Source organism: Arachis hypogaea, chromosome 20 (assembly GCF_003086295.3).
Source record: "Arachis hypogaea cultivar Tifrunner chromosome 20, arahy.Tifrunner.gnm2.J5K5, whole genome shotgun sequence".
NCBI classification, from domain to species: Eukaryota; Viridiplantae; Streptophyta; class Magnoliopsida; order Fabales; family Fabaceae; genus Arachis; species Arachis hypogaea.
Window position 1 is genome coordinate 42,518,104 of NC_092055.1, and position 14,751 is coordinate 42,532,854.

A 14,751-nucleotide genomic window follows, 5' to 3' on the forward strand; every position below is an offset into this window, starting at 1 on the left:
TGGTGGTTGGGAGGTCTGAAGGAATTGGAAAGGGAAGTATTAGTTAGACTGAAGGATCTTTAGTCAGTTGCCACTTACGGTTTAGTTTGTTTATAAGCTTTGATATTATCTGGAGGAAGTTTTAGGATTGCCTTCGGCTTTCCTCTATTATTATGTATTATATATGTGGAAGCTGTTACCATGCTGGGGACCTCTGGTTCTCACCCATGTGGATTTTGTGGTTTTCAGATGCAGGACGTGAGGTTTCTCGCTGAGGCATGCTGGAGACTTCTGGATTAGCGAAGATCCTTTGCTCTCGGGACTCCGTCTCGGTTTATATATCTTGTTTAGATACTTTTATCTCCACTAAATAATACAAACTGTGATGACTCCTCTTATAGGAGATTTTTGGAGAATAGGGTTCTGTATTTGTGTCCCTTTGGGTTTCCTTTGGGGTTTCCTTATTTTATTATATGTATATATATATTGCTATGCTCGGACCGGTTATTTTCGCATCTGTATTTGAGTTTTGATATTCCCGTTTTTGACACTCTTTTGTATATATATAATCTCGCGTTAACTTATCCTTTGCTCGTTGTGTTATCGATCGGAGTGTTGCGCTTTCGAGTTGCGATTTTTGTTTACCCCTTTTTCTACAAAGGCTCCTAGTTATAATCCTTATTCACACTACTATACGTACTAGATTTTTGTTTTAGAGGTCGTAATACCTTGCCATCTCTGGATTATGACTTAAGTATATGACTCTGTATGGTAGGGTGTTACACTGTGCGCGCGCATAACCCCATTTTCATCCTTGTGTGCGTACGCACACTACCCTATGCGTGCACACACCCCTGTTTTCTCACACTTTACTTCTTTTCTTCTCTTCCCTCTACTTCTTCTCTTCTCTTCCCCTCCGTCCCTCTCTTCCCTTTCTTTTACCTTGCTTTTCTACTTGTTTTACTTAGTTTTCATTGCATCATTTTTATTTTGGTAATTATATTAGATTTAGTCTACTTGGTTGTTAATTGAATAAATTGCAAGTGTTGATTGATATTGATTTAGTTGCTTCTCGCTTAAATTTTGGTTTAGTTTTTGATGAATATGTGCACTATGTATCAAGTCTCTGTTTAATTGCCTAATTAAATTGTGAGTTTGATTCATATGTTGTAGCTACCATATGCATTAGACTTTATCCTTGTTTGGCAACTTAATTATGAATTGTGCACTTTTAATTTAGTGAATTGAATTGAATTTCTTGTTCACCATGGATTTTAAGTCAATATAATCACATCACAAGGTCCTTGTTTCTTGTTAATGCCTTGCATTTGTTTGAGTTGACTTAACTTGATTCTATCAAGTTGGTCACCTTTTTGTAACAAACACCTTAACCATGTGATTATTTGATTATGCCTAAGGATGAATAAGTAGTTCTTCTTCATCATTGAATTGGTTATTGTTTGTTGTGCTATTTTATATATCAATTTTTCTCTTTCACTTGCACACCTTCAATATCCAATAATCCTTATATTCAATTCACTCTTGTTGTTTGCCTAAGTTAGCTAGTGTTTAATTGATGCTCATTCATTGCTTGCATCTTAGGCCATTTAGTTGAGGAACTCATGTTTACTTTTTGATTGTGTGGATGCCATTTTAACTGGTCGTTGTATGTATTCTAACCGTGCGTGTAATTGGAATACACACATGGCTCAATTTTTTTATCATACCACACAACTATGTAAAATTCCTCAACTAGATACTTATTTACTCTCTTCTTTACCCTTATATGCTACTTGCCCTATGATTCCTAATTATACTTCATCCATTCTTTTTGAGGATGAGACATAAAGGCAAGAAGCCAGGAGAGGAGAAGGAAATCGAGGATGGAGATGCCAAGAATACATTGGACTTGGCGGTTTCCACATAATCCAAGCCCCCGCATCCGCCAACTGAAGGTGGAGGAACCTGGAAACATTCTCCCCAGATTGTGTTTGTGCACGGAGGACCGTGCAACGCTTAAGTGTGGGAGAGGATTCGTCATTTTGGGGCGTAAACTTTCTTTTTCCGAATATTTTACACTTTATTTTTATTTTTTTTTTATTATGTTTCTTGTAGATATTTGAAATATTTTTTATTGTTGCATTGCATTTTCTTTTAGTACATATATCTTAGACTATTCATAGTTTATATCTATTGCATTTTGCATCTTTTGCATAGTATATATTTTATAGATAGAAGTTGTGATTGGATGTTGTGAATAGTATAGCACCTAGTTCAATTTTGATCCTAACTGTTCATGTTAGTTTTTGGGATGTTGAAAATTAGGAAAAGAACTAGAAAATTTTTGAAAAATTTCATCCATCACAACATACATACATACATACATATAGAAAATAATTTTTGTGAAAAACAACAAAGATTTCCAAGATTTTTGTTTTTAGGGCGTTCTATTGAATTGATTTGGAAAATTATTTTTAAACTTGCTAGAATGAATTTTTGTGGAACATAGAAGAGAGAAAGAACAAAATACCTTGTGAGTCTTTGAGCTTTAATGAGTGGTTACATATTTTAACCACTAATTTTGTTCATTGTGTACTATTCTCCTTCTATGATTGTGATCTTGGTTTTGCTTGATTCTTCATTCCTGATGTTTGATGTGGTGATTGTATTTAGCATGATTGAGGCCTTTTTTTGAATTAAACTCACTCACCCATATAGCCTTACCCTAGCATCTACCCTTGTTAACCCCTTTTGAGCTTTTTAATCCCCTTTGTTCTAATTATTAGCACATCACAACTGATGAGCGGATAATTTATACCTTTTGTGGCATTGTTTTTACATAGTTTTTAGTATGTTTTAGTTACTTTTTATTATATTTTTATTAGTTTTTATGCAAAAATCACATTTCTGGACTTTACTATGAGTTTGTGTGTTTTTCTATAATTTTAGGTATTTTCTGGCTGAAATTGAGGGACCTGAGCAAAAATCTAATTCAAATGCTGAAAAAAACTGCAGATGCTGTTGGATTCTGACCTTCCTGCACTTGAAGTGGATTTTCGAGAGCTACAAAATCCCAATTGGCGCGTTCTTAATTTCGTTGGAAAGTAGACATCCTGGGCTTTCCAGCAATATATAATAGTCCATACTTTACTCGAGATTTGATGGTCCAAACTGGCGCTAAAACTCAGCCTAAAACTTTCTGGCGTAAAACGCCAGAACTAGCACTAAAACTGGCGTAAAACGCCCAAACTGGCACCCAAGCTGACGTTTAACTCCAAGGATGGCCTATGCACGTGTAAAGCTCAATGCTCAGCCCAAGCACACACCAAGTGGGCCCCAGAAGTGGATTTCTGCACTATTTGCACTTAATTACTCATTTTCTGTAAACCTAAGTTACTAGTTTAGTATAAATAGAATTTTTTACTATTTTATTCACATCTTGGAACATCTTTGATCATTTTTAGATCTGATCCTTGGACTTGGAGGCTGGCCATTCGGCCATGCCTAAACTATTTTCACTTATGTATTTTCTACGGTGGAGTTTCTACACCCCATTGATTAAGGTGTGGAGCTCTGCTGTTCTTCATGAATTAATGCAATTACTTCTGTTTTCTATTCAATCACGCTTGATTCTATTCTAAGATACTCACTCGCACTTCAATCTAGAGAATGATATGATCCGTGACACTCATCATTATTCTCAATTCTATGAACGCGTGCCTGACAACCACTTCTGTTCTATCTGAGCTCAACGTAGTCATTGGGCGACAGCTTGAGTGCGTATCTCTTGGATATCTAATACACGGACCGAATCCTTGAGATTAGTATCTTCGTGGTATAGGCTAGAATCATTGGCAGCATTCCTGGGATCCAGAAAGTCTAAACCTTGTCTGTGGTATTCCGAGTAGGATCCGGGAAGGGATGACTGTGACGAACTTCAAACCTGCGAATGTTGGGCGCAGTGACAGTGTGCAAAAGGATCAATAGATCCTATTCCGACGCTAGCGGGAACCGACAGATGATTAGCCATGCGGTAGCTGTGCCTGGTATTTTTCATCCGAGACGAGAAATCCGACAGTTGATTAGCGGTGCAGAAACCGTAGAGGACCATTTTCACTGAGAGAATCCTACAGCTTGCCATGGAAGGGAGCACGCATGAATGAAAGAAGACAATAGGAAACCAGAGGTTCAGAAGCAACAAAGCATCTCCAAACGCTTATCTGAAATTCCCACCAATGAATTACATAAGTACCTTTATCTTATTTTATGTTTTATTTATATTTTAATTATCAAAACCTCATAACCATTTGAATCTGCCTGACTGAGATTTACAAGATGACCATAGCTTGCTTCAAGCCGACAATCTCCGTGGGATCGACCCTTACTCACATAAGGTTTATTACTTGGACGACCAAATGCACTTGCTGGTTAGTTGTGCGGAGTTGTGAAAAGTGTGAATCACAATTTCGTCCACCAACAACCCTAAGCGAAAAACCATGAATTACCTTGAATTACATCTTTGATTAGCTTAGGTTAAGGTGTGTGCGTCATTTAAGTGTGGGGAAAATTTTGAAAAATATTGGTAAAGAAAAATTTTATTTTGGAAAATTATTGAAAAAATTTGGAAAATGGGTGCACATTCATGTGTCAATTTGCTTTAACCATATGCATTTGTCATATAAAAAGAAAAAAAAAGAAAAAAAATGAAATGAAAAAAAAATAATAAAAGGGGACAAAGGTTGCCCCAAAGAAAAGAAAAAAAATAAATTAATAATGCATATGTGTTTTGAATAGAAACTAAGGCATGAATGTATGTGAAAAGAAGTAATGGTGGTTAGAATGCATTTTTGTGATTAGATTGATATAGGTTGAGCTGGATACTTGAGCTAATCAAAGATTCAATCATTTAGTCCACTTAGCCATATATTCATCTTACCCTTACCCTAACCCCATTACAACCTTCTAAAGACCTCATGAAACTTGCTTACATGCATCAAATATTTGTTGATTGCTAGGTGAAAAGTAATTCCTTGAAAGCATGATTAGAGGAGACTTGAGTGATTAAACCCTAAACACGGAGCGTAGAGAGTGCATATACACCTAGTGAGGGTTCGATCACTCAACTCTTTGTTTTCATACTTCTTATCATGTATTCTTGCAAGTTGCTTCATTTTGATAAGTTGAATCAATTCTTTAGATTTTGTTTACATTGAGCTACTTCTTTGCTTAGCCCTACATGTCCATATTCTTGCTTGGAAATTTGATTGTTTGTTTTCACCAAATCAATAGGAATCATAATATAGATATAGATAGATAGTATTTAGTATAGTTGCATGCATGTAGTTAGTCGCATTAAATAAATTGCTTTCCCTCCTTATCCTTCTCCTTTGCTTGTGATTAGCATGAGGACATACTACTGTTTAAGTGTGGGGAAATTGATGAGTCCATATTTTCCGGTATATTTTGGTTTGATTTGAATGGATTTCATGATATAAACCCACATTTATTCATCCAAATAGCATGCTTTTGTGTTCTCTCCCCTAATTGTGCCTAAATGTGAAAACATGCTATTTTGTGCTTATTTTAATCACTTTTATCCCACTTTTATGCCATTCGATGCCATGACATGTTTGTTAAGTGATTTTAGGTCCTAGCAGCGAGTTTGACAAGGCAAAAGTGGAAGGAAGCATGTACAAAGGGAGAAAACATGAAGAAAACAAAGGAGAAGCACACATTGGAGTGTGCGTGCGCACAACCACCTGTGCGTACGCACAAAAGCCACAAAACCATGTGTGCGTATGCACGACAACCTGTGGGTATGCACAAGAAGAAAACCAGCATGTGTGCGTACGCACACACCTGTGCTCCGCACATGTCCCAGCACGTGACTCGTTTATTGCAAATCGCTGGGGGCGATTTTTGGGCCTCTAGGGCCCAATTTTGGGGCTTTCTGAAGCTGATTGAGTGCTATATGAAGGAAGGCCTTACTCTATGTGAAGGGGGGAGAAATTAGGGTTAGATTAGCATTATGTAGGTTGTTCTCTAGAGAGAGAAGCTCCCCCTCTCCCTAGAATTAGGGTTCTTTAGTTTAATTTCTTGTAATTTCTACTTTTAATTCTTGTTTCCATTTACTTTTCCTTGTCATTTATTGTTATTGCTTCTTGTTCTTCTTCCTTTCTCTTGTTATTTCCTTTATTTTGTCATTTTATGTTTTATGACACTCTTTGTTAATTTTACTTTTAATTAATGCAATTTATGTTTTATTTTCATTTATTGCTTTCTTTAATTGTTATTGTTATTTTCTTGCTTTGGTAGTTATAGAATTTATTTTTAATGTAATTTAATATTATTTTATTTTCATGCACTCCAAGTGTTTAATAAAATGCTTGGCTTAGTTTTTACATAGCTTTTCTTCACTCTTGGCTTGGAATTGTTGACTTTGGTGTCCCTTGAGTCCTTGATGTCTATTCTTGTTTCATATATTAGAGTAGTTAGTTGATTTGGTCTCCCTTGACTCTATGTGACCCCTTAGTGTTGACATAGGACTTAGGGATTGAAATTAACTATGCCTATTTGACTTATCTTCGATGTAAAATTGACTAAGTAGGATTAACTCTTCATAATCATCATATGTTTGTGGTCAATGGCTAGGATAGGTAGCCTTAGTCCTCAATTACTTGCCAAGAGGTTTCTTGCTTTTGAAGTTTTATTGTTTTGACTTTTGCTTGCTTTCATTTACTTTCTTGCATGTTAAGTTACTTTTTTGCCATTTCTTTTCCTTGCATTTAATTGCTTTAACTTTTATTGCTTTGATGTTTAATTTCTTGCATGTTTAGTTTCCACACTCTTGGTTGAGAAATTGGGTGTTTGGATGGGATTGAGTTGTGGATGTCCATTCTGCATTGTGTGAGAATAATTAATTGGTTTCATTTCCATTGACGCTAGTCTTTCACTAACTAATTAGTGAGTTGACTAGGACTTATGGATTGAGATCAATTATGCTTTTGACTAATTCTCAAGGAGGATTGATTAATTTGGATTGATTCCACACAATTGCCATCTTTGTGGTCCACAACTAGGATAGGAAACCTAGATTACCCACTTCTTGCCAAGTGTCCTTTAATTGCTTTCTTTTCAATTTCTTGCATGCTTGTTTCAATTCCTTGCTATTTGCATCTCTTGATCTCTTTCGTTCCCAATCCCCCATGCTTTCTCTCATAGCCAATAATTATACATTTCATTGCAACTCCTAGGGAAGACGACCCAGGAGCTAAATACTCTCGGTTATAATTTGTTTTGTATTGTGATAACATTTGATTGATGGTCAATTTGTTGGGTTAGGACTATACTCACAACGCCAATTCCATTTTGATGATCAAATTCCTAACCTATGCGAATTGGCCATTATCATTCGATCGCTCAATTCTATGTTCTTGTTCCTTTTATTATACCTTCGTGCAAGTTATTTGTTGGTTAGTTTTGAAAATCTCGATTCAATTCTTTGGACATTGATCATAGTGCATTGACTTTTTGCCTTGGCCCTAGGGTTTTCTTGAGATTTATTGGAATTTTGTAGTTTATTTCTACCAAATTTAGATAGAGTAGACATTAGTAGGTGATATCTAGAGTAGTTGCATGCATATAACTAGTACATCGAATAAATTGTTTGCCCTTTTATTCATCTCCTTTGAATGTGATTAGCATGAGGACATGCTAGTGTTTAAGTGTGGGGGAATTGATGAATCCATATTTTACGATAATTTTTGGTTGAAATTGAGTGGATTTCATCATATAAACCTGCACTTATTCCCTCAAATAGCATGTGGTATGCGAAATTGCTATTCAGGTTGTGAATTGTTGTTCGAAATTGATTCCCTGGCAATGGCACCAAAAACGGATGCACAGGACCATGGTCTAAACATATCTTCACAACTTCGCATAACTAACCAGCAAGTGCACTGGGTCGTCCAAGTAATACCTTACGTGAGTAAGGGTCGAATCCCACGGAGATTGTTGGTATGAAGCAAGCTATGGTCACCTTGTAAATCTCAGTCAGGTGGATATAAAATATTAATGGGGTTTTCGAATAACAATTAAATAAACTTAAAATAAAGGATAGCAACACTTATGTAAATCATTGGTGAGAATTTCAAATAAGCGAATAGAGATGCTTTCGTTCCTCTGAACCTCTGCTTTCCTGCTATCTTCATCCAATCAGTCTTACTCCTTTCCATGGCTGGCTTTATGCAAGGGCATCACCGTTGTCAGTGGCTACATCCCCTCCTCTCAGTGAAAATGGTCAACGCACCCTGTCACGGCACGGCTATTCATCTGTCGGTTCTCGATCATGCTGGAATAGGATTCACCCTCCTTTTGCGTCTATCACTAACGCCCAGCACTCGCGAGTTTGAAGCTCGTCACAGTCATTCAATCATTGAATCCTACTCGGAATACCACAGACAAGGTTTAGACTTTCCGGATTCTCTTGAATGCCGCCATCATTCTAGCTTACGCCACGAAGATTCTGATTAAGAGATCTAAGAGATACTCATTCAGTCGAAGGTAGAACGGAAATGGTTGTCAGGCACGTGTTCATAGGGAATGATGATGATTGTCACGTTCATCATATTCAGGTTGAAGTGCGAATGAATATCTTAGAAGCGAAACAAGATGAATTGAATAGAAAACAGTAGTACTTTGCATTAATCTTTGAGGAACAGCAGAGCTCCACACCTTAATCTATGGAGTGTAGAAACTCTACCGTTAAAAATACATAAGTGAAAGTCCAGGCATGGCCGAGAGGCCAGCCCTCAAACGTGATCTAAGATAGCATACAACTGATCAAAGATACCTAATACAATAGTAAAAGGTCCTATTTATAATAAACTAGCTACTAGGGTTTATAGGAGTAAGTAATTGATGCATAAATCCACTTCCGGGGCCCACTTGGTGTGTGCTTGGGCTGAGCTTAAGTGTTACACGTGTAGAGGTCCTTTCTGGAGTTGAACGCCAGCTTTTGTGCCAGTTTGGGCGTTCAACTCTGGTTTTGGCTCCTTTTCTGGCGCTGGACGCCAGATTTGGGCAGAAAGCTGGCGTTGAATGCCAGTTTAAGTCGTCTATTCTTGGTCAAAGTATGGACTATTAAATATTGCTGGAAAGCCCTGGATGTCTACTTTCCAACGCAATTAGAAGCGCGCCATTTTGAGTTCTGTAGCTCCAGAAAATCTATTTTGAGTGCAGAGAGGTCAGAATCCAACAGCATCAGCAGTCCTTCTTCAACCTCTGAATCTGATTTCTGCTCAAGTCCCTCAGTTTCAGTCAGAAAATATCTGAAATCACAGAAAAACACACAAACTCATAGTAAAGTCCAGAAATGTGAATTTAACATAAAAACTAATGAAAACATCCCTAAAAGTAACTAGATCCTACTAAAAACATACTAAAAATAATGCCAAAAAGCGTATAAATTATCCGCTCATCACAACACCAAACTTAAATTGTTGCTTGTCCCCAAGCAACTAAAAATCAAATAGGATAAAAAGAAGAGAATATACTATAAATTCCAAACTATCAATGAAACATAGCTCCAATTAAATGAGCGGGACTTATAGCTTTTTGCCTCTTGAATAGTTTTGGCATCTCACTTTATCCATTGAGGTTCAGAATGATTGGCATCTATAGGAACTCAGAGTTCAGATAGTGTTATTGATTCTCCTAGTTCAGTATGATGATTCTTCAACACAGCTATTTTATGAGTCTTGGCCGTGGCCCTAAGCACTTTGTTTTCCAGTATTACCACCGGATACATAAATGCCACAGACACATAATTGGGTGAACCTTTTCAGATTGTGACTCAGCTTTGCTAAAGTCCCCAATTAGAGGTGTCCAGGGTTCTTAAGCACACTCTTCTTTTGCTTTGGACCTTGACTTTAACCGCTCAGTCTCAAGTTTTCACTTGACACCTACACGCCACAAGCACATGGTTAGGGACAGCTTGGTTTAGCTGCTTAGGCCAGGATTTTATTCCTTTAGGCCCTCCTATCCACTGATGCTTAAAGCCTTGGGATCCTTTTTATTTACCCTTGCCTTTTGGTTTTAAGGGTTATTGGCTTTTTGCTCTTGCCTCTTGGTTTTAAGAGCTTTTGGCTTTTTCTGCTTGCTTTTTCTTTTTCTTTCTATATTTTTTTTTTCTGCAAGCTTTGTTCTTTGCTGCTTTTTCTTGCTTCAAGAATCATTTTTATGATTTTTTAGATTATCAAATAACATGTCTCCTAGTCATCATTCTTTCAAGAGCCAACATATTTAACATTCTTAAACAACAACTTCAAAAGACATATGCACTGTTCAAGCATTCATTCAGAAAACAAGAAGCATTGTCACCACATCAATATAATTAAGCTAAGTTCAAGGATAAATTCGAAACTCATGTACTTCTTGTTCTTTTGAATTAAAACATTTTTCATTTAAGAGAGGTGATGGATTCATAGGACATTCATAACTTTAAGACAAAGAACTAACTACTAATGATCATGTAATGAAGACACAAACATAGATAAGCACATAACATAGAAAACGAAAAACAGAAGAAATAAGAACAAGGAATGAATCCACCTTAGTGATGGTGGCGTTTCCTTCTTGAGGAACCAATGATGTCCTTGAGCTCTTCTATGTCTCTTCCTTGTCTTTGTTGCTCCTCTCTCATTGCTTTTTGATCTTCTCTTATTTCATGAAGCATGATGGAGTGCTCTTGATGTTCCACCCTTAGTTGTCCCATATTGGAACTCAATTCTCCTAGGGAGGTGTTGATTTGCTCCCAATAGTTTTGTGGAGGAAAGTGCATTTGAGGCATCTCCGGGATCTCATGGTGATGAGCTTCATACGCCTCTTGAGCTCCATGAATGGGCTCTCTTGCTTGCTCCATCTTTTTCTTAGTGATGGGCTTGTCCTCTTTAATTAGGATATCTTCCTCTATGTCAATCCCAGCTGAATTGCATAGGTGGCAAATGAGGTGAGGAAAGGCTAACCTTGCCATAGTGGAGGACTTGTCAGCCACCTTGTAAAGTTCTTGAGGTATAATCTCATGAACTTCCACCTCTTCTCCAATCATGATGCTATGGATCATGATGGCCCGGTCTATAGTAACTTCAGACCGGTTGCTAGTGGGAATGATTGAGCATTGAATGAACTCCAACCATCCTCTAGCTACAGGCTTGAGGTCCAATCTTCTTAGTTGAACCGACTTGCCTTTGGAGTTAATCTTCCATTGAGCTCCTTCTACACATATGTCCATAAGGACTTGGTCCAACCTTTGATTAAAGTTGACCCTTCTAGTGTAGGGGCATTCATCTCCTTGCATCATGGGCAAGTTAAACGCTAATCTCACATTCTCCGGACTAAAATCTAAGTATTTTCCCCGAACCATTGTAACATAGTTCTTTGGATCCGGGTTCTTACTTTGATCATGGTTCTTGGTGATCCATGCATTAGCATAGAACTCTTGAACCATTAGGATGCTGACTTGTTGGATGGGATTTGTTAGAACTTCCCAACCTCTTCTTTGAATTTCATGTCGGATCTCCGGATACTCATTTCTTTTGAGTTTGAAAGGGACCTCAGGGATCACCTTCTTCTTGGCCACAACATCATAAAAGTGGTCTTGATGGGCTTTGGCGATGAACCTTTCCATCTCCCATGACTCGGATGTGGAAGCTTTTGTCTTCCCTTTCCCCTTTCTAGAGGATTCTCCGGTCTTAGGTGCCATCAATGGTAATGGAAAAACAAAAAGCTTATGCTTTTACCACACCAAACTTAGAATTTTGCTCGCCCTCGAGCAATAAAAGAAAGGATAGATGAAGAAGAAGAAGAAATGGAGGAGAGGGAGAGTGGGAAGTGTTTCGGCCAAGAAGGGTGTAGAGGGGTGTGTTGTGTGAATTTGATGAAGAATGGAGGGCTTTATATAGGGAAGGGAGGGGGGAAAGGTTTCGGCCATATGGGTGGGATTGGGTGGGAGAGAGATGTTGAATTTTGAAGGTAGTGGGTGTATGGATGTGAGTGGTAAATGGAAAACAGAAGGGATGATCATGAATGGAAAGAGAGATGATGAGGTAGGTGGGGATCCTGTGGGGTCCACAGATCCTGAGATGATCCTGTGGGGTCCACAGTTCCTGAGATGATCCTGTGGGGTCCACAGATCCTGAGGTGTCAAGGCATTTACATCCCTGCACCAATTTAGGCATGTAAAATGCCCTTGCACACAACTCTGGGCGTTCAGCGCCAGGTTGGTGCCCATTTTGGGCGTTCAACGCCCATTTACTAGCCATTTCTGGCGTTGAATGCCAGAACCATGCTTGTTCTGGGCGTTCAGCGCCAGAATGCTGCCCATTTTGGGGCGTTCAGCGCCAGAACCATGCTCTGTTCTGGCGTTGAACGCCAGGCAGATGCTCCTCCAGGGTGTGATTTTTCTTCTGCTGTTTTTTATTCCGTTTTCAATTTTTATATTTATTTTGTGACTCCTCATGATCATGAACCTATAAAGACATATAACTAAGAAAAATATAGTTAGATAAATAAAAATTGGGTTGCCTCCCAACAAGCGCTTCTTTAATGTCAATAGCTTGACAGTGGGCTCTCATGGAGCCTCACAGATGTTCAGAGCATTGTTGAGACTCTCCAACACTAAACTTAGAGTTTGGATATGGGAGTTCAACACCAAACTTAGAGTTTGACTATGGGGGCTTGGGTTGACTCTGCTTTGAGAGAAGCTTTTCATGCTTTCTCTCCATGGTTGCAGAGAGAGATCCTTGAGTTTTAAACACAAGGGAGTCCTCATTCCATTGAAGGACTATTTCACCTCTGTCAACATCAATCATAGCTCTTGCTGTGGCCAGGAAAGGTCTTCCTAAGATGATGGATTCATCCTCTTCTTTTCCAGTATCCAGGACTATGAAATCAGCAGGGATGTAAAGGCCTTCAACCTTTACCAACACGTCCTCTACTTGTCCATATGCCTGTTTTCTTGAATTGTCTGCCATCTCTAATGAGATTTTAGCAGCTTGCACCCCATAGATTCCCAGTTTCTCTATTACAGAGAGGGGCATGAGGTTTATTCCTGAACCAAGGTCACACAGGGCCTTAAAGATCATGGTGCCTATAGTACAAGGTATTATGAACTTTCCAGGATCCTGTCTCTTCTGAGGCAATGTCAGTTGATCCAGATCACTTAGTTCATTGATGAACAAGGGAGGTTCAACTTCCCAAGTATCAATGCCAAATAATTTGGCATTCAGCTTCATGATTGCACCAAGAAACTTGGCAGTTTGCTCTTCAGTAACATCCTCATTCTCTTCAGAAGAGGAATACTCATCAGAGCTCATGAAGGGCATAAGGAGGTTCAATGGAATCTCTATGGTCTCTAGATGAGCCTCAGAGTCCTTTGGTTCTTCAGAGGGAAGCTCCTTATTGGTCACTGGACGTCCCAGGAGGTCTTCCTCCTTGGGATTCACGTCCTCCTCTCCCTCATTGGGTTCGGCCATTTTGCTTATGTCAATGACCTTGCACTCTCCTTTTGGATTCTCTTCTGTATTGCTTGGGAGAGTACTGGGAGGGATTTCAGTGATCCTTTTACTCAGTTGGCCCACTTGTGCTTCCAAATTTCTAATGGAAGACCTTGTTTCATTCATGAAACTCACAGTGGCCTTAGATAGATCAGAGACTAAGTTTGCTAAATTAGAAGTATTTTGTTCAGGGTTCTCTGTCTGTTGCTGAGTGGATGATGGAAAAGGTTTATTATTGTTAAACCTGTTTCTTCCACCATTATTAAAGCCTTGTTGAGGCTTTTGATCCTTGCATGAGAAATTTGGATGATTTCTCCATGATGAGTTATAGGTGTTTCCAGAAGGTTCACCTAAGTAATTCACCTCTGCTATTGCAGGGTTCTCAGGATCATAAGCTTCTTCTTCATAAGAAGCCTCTTGAGTACTGTTGGATGCAGCTTGCATTCCATTCAGACTCTAAGAAATCATATTGACTTGCTGAGTCAATATTTTATTCTGAGCCAATATGGCATTCAGAGTATCAACTTCAAGAACTCCCTTCTTCATAGGCGTCCCATTATTCACAGGATTCCTCTCAGAAGTGTACATGAACTGGTTATTTGCAACCATGTCAATGAGTTCTTGAGCTTCTGCAGGCGTTTTCTTTAGGTGAATGGATCCACCTGCAGAAGTGTCTAATGACATCTTAGATAACTCAGACAGACCATCATAGAATATATCCAGGATGGTCCATTCTGAAAGCATGTCAGAAGGACACTTTTTGGTCAGTCCTTTGTATCTCTCCCAAGCTTCATAGAGGGATTCACCTTCTTTCTGTCTGAAGGTTTGAACATCCACTCTAAGCTTGCTCAGCTTTTGAGGAGGAAAGAACTTGGCTAAGAAAGCCTTGACCAGCTTATCCCAAGAGTTCAGGCTATCCTTGGGTTGAGAATCCAACCACAGTCTAGCTCTGTCTCTTACAGCAAAAGGGAAAAGCATGAGCCTGTAGACTTTAGGATCTACTCCATTAGTCTTAACAGTATCACATATCTGCAAGAACTCAGTTAAGAACTGAAAAGGATCTTCAGATGGAAGTCCATGAAACTTGCAGTTCTGCTGCATCAGAGAAACTAATTGAGGTTTCAACTCAAAGTTGTTTGCTCCAATGGCAAGAATAGAGATGCTTCTTCCATGTAAATTGGAATTAGGTGCAGTAAAGTCACCAAGCATCCTCCTTGCA

General features: G+C 38.6%; 1 non-coding gene across 1 annotated transcript; it reads left to right on the forward strand.

Annotated features, from left to right (window-relative positions):
• The first annotated feature begins 14,270 nt into the window (after positions 1-14,270).
• On the forward strand, positions 14,271-14,378 carry LOC112788541 (small nucleolar RNA R71). The gene has a single exon (XR_003195901.1). It is a non-coding gene; the product is annotated as a small nucleolar RNA R71 (small nucleolar RNA).
• The last annotated feature ends 373 nt before the right edge of the window (positions 14,379-14,751 follow it).